Source organism: Mus pahari, chromosome 3 (assembly GCF_900095145.1).
Source record: "Mus pahari chromosome 3, PAHARI_EIJ_v1.1, whole genome shotgun sequence".
NCBI lineage: Eukaryota > Metazoa > Chordata > Mammalia > Rodentia > Muridae > Mus > Mus pahari.
The window spans coordinates 72000982-72004099 of NC_034592.1; the positions used below are offsets into that span (position 1 = coordinate 72000982).

General features: G+C 33.5%; 1 pseudogene; it reads right to left on the reverse strand.

Annotated features, from left to right (window-relative positions):
* Positions 1-56: 56 nt before the first annotated feature.
* LOC110317932 lies at positions 57-987 on the reverse strand (annotated as a pseudogene).
* Between the last annotated feature and the right edge of the window lie 2131 nt (positions 988-3118).

Below are 3118 nucleotides of genomic sequence, written 5' to 3' on the forward strand. Positions count from 1 at the left end.
ATAGGAAACTTTCGGGATAGCATTTGAAATGTAAATAAAGAAAATAATTTTAAAAAGTCCAGAATTATTCCTCTTCTCTTTATAATTCTATCAATAGCACATTTTACTTCTTTGTTGAGACTATAAATGAGTGGGTTAATCATGGTTATCACAATTGTGTAAAACACAGAAGCCACTTGATCCTTTCCCAAGGAGAAAGACTTATTTGATTTTAAATGAGTGAAGATCCTGGTACCATAAAATATGGTAACTGCCAAGATATGAGAGGCACAAGTTAAGAAGGGCTTTTGCTTTCCTGAAGTGGAAGTAATCTTCAAAATGGTAGAGAGAATAAACATATAAGATGCAGATATTGTGATGAGGGACAGCAGTAGAGTTGAACCAGCAGAAATGCATATAATGAGTTTAATATCATGTGTGTTGTTGAATGAGAGGGTTATACGTGGGGATGTGTCACAAAAAAGTCATGGATGATATTGGATTTGCAGAAATCCAGTGTACCCATGTATAACATATTGACAATGGAATCCACAGCTCCAAACACATATGGCCCAGTCAGGAGGGCACTACAGAATCTTTTGGACATAATGACTGAATAATGAAGAGTTTTGCAGATAGCTACATACCGATCGTAGGTCATTGAAGACAGAAGTATACAATCAATACTTGACAAAAGAACAAAAAAGTACATTTCAGTGAAGCAACCCATGAAGGAAATGTTCTTAGTGGAAGTCAGCAGATTTTCTAAAGTTTTAGGTGTGATGACAGTTGAGTAACTGAGGTCAAGGAGTGACAAGTGGGTGAGAAAAAAATACATTGGTGTATGAAGCTGGACAGCTGCATTCATGATCAGTATCATGCCTATGTTCCCCAGAACAATGACCAGGTATATCAGGAGAAAAAGCACAGATAGGAACAGCTGAACCTCCTTGGAATCTGTCCCATGAGGATGAAATCAGGCTTATATGTTAAATTCAAGGTATCCATTGTGAGCTACCCTAAAATGAAATTAAAATGATACTTAAATCAGGTAAATCTTAATAAAATATTTTATGCATATTTCTTGAGTTTCATAATTAAATTCTGCTGTCAAAAATATTATTTCTACACTGTTACTAAAAACTATTGCCAAAATAGAAGTACAATACTTGATTGTTATGTAATAAAGATCATAGGTCTTTTATATTTTCAATAGAATTATTTCATTTTCAAAAAGGAACAAGGTACAAAAATATTAAATACTATTGAGAAATGTGAAACTACTATTTCAAATGCTTCTTGATTGTATGTTTACATAATTTCTCTGCAGAGCATATTTGTGATTCTACATTGTTCTCTATAATTCATTTTTAAAACTTAATCAAAATATTTAATAAATTGAAAAAGAAATTTAGAAAATCATTTTAATGTAACATTTGCTCTTTTTTTCTTCAAATGTGATTTATATCTAGTTACAAATAAATCTCATTTTTAACATAAGTTTCATTGGCTCCTGTAAAAACTATGCCAATTTATGATGCAAAGTTATTCTCATGCCCCAACAATTTAAAGTCAAATTTCTTCTAAAATTTACTTTTAAAATATGACAATGACTTTTAGAATCTCATGTCATTAACACCTTTTTGTCCGAAATCCTGACAGTTCTTGACAAAGCTACAAACTCAGTGTGTATAAACAGTCTTAGAGTAAATACCTTGTGTTATTTTTAACTCCTCTGAGACCTACCTTCACAACACTTACTGTGAGCTAATTTTTTTCTTTTTTCTTTTCTTTTTTTTAGGAAACAAAAATCATAAACCTTTTAATATCATAGACCTAAAATTTTGACAACTGATTTTTTTTTCAAAAGTAAAAGAGGACATAGGTTTAAGTATCTGAATGTTTCTAAAGTATGGATTTTCTTGCTTTTTCCAAAAATCTGTGTATTCATTTACTTAAAATGGGAAGATAAAGCAAGTCAGCATAAGGTTTTATTCAGATCTTGTTAGAGTACAAGCTCCCACAGTATCTATTAGTTAAATGAGTTCTAGTAACTTCTATAAATCCGAGTAGAATAGTCTATGTCTTTTTTACCTAATAATTCTAGACAAATTTACATAACGGTTATGAGCATAATCAAACCTGTGGTCATCATTAGAGACTAATTTCTAAGAAAGACTGGCATGCTATTGAGAACCAAAGTTCCAGGGACAATTGAGCCAGAGATTTCCTTTTCTAAGCCCCACAGTGAATAGAATGACCAAATCTTTCCTTCTAATGACATAATTGCATTGTAGAGTTGTATGTACACTCATTTTTATTAGTTCAGAAGAGTGGAGATGTTAACAGGTGTTTGCGTTTATCAGTTATATTCTCAATATTGCACTTATAAAGTTTTCAGTGAGATATAATTTAACTTGAGAATAATAATTCTATAATAATAAGAGGCATGCATTATAAACAATAAACTACACAAAAATATCAGCTTGGTTATGTTTCACACTTTACTTATAATCTGTTTTATTTTTATTTTATATTTTATTTTTCAGTTCCTTAAACATGACAGATGAGACACAAAACTTAAAATTAGTAACCACTACAATACCTACAGTGGATGGCCCAGGGCAAGGGCAGAGTTCCAGACCCTTCCCTCATTGAGACAACTTGACTTCCAGGTGCTCTGACACAACCAGGCTCATAGAAGAGACATAGAATCCTGCCCCAATACTTGATGGGACCCCTATGGGACCCAGAAGAGGTGGACCTAATCTGCCCTGCCCAGCAGAAACATATCTTCCCTCCAGTCCACAATTTGGCCCTTGGCAGAGCTAGTGGTATACACCCTCTCCCACAGGCAGAGAGAGCTTGTCTCCGAGGAGTTCCTTCACAACCAGGGCCACAGGAGGAAGAGTATTTATTCACAGACAGCAATGCCACTTAACACTGGAGATAAACAGATGGCAATAGGCAAGCATAAACATATATTCAAGGGAAAACAATGCTGTATGGCTCCATCAGAACATAGTTCTCTCACTACAGCAAACCCTGGATACACCTGAAAAGCAAGACTCCAACCTAAAATCCCATCACATCAATATCTAACAGGATCTTTTTTTTTATTATTATTATTATTATTATT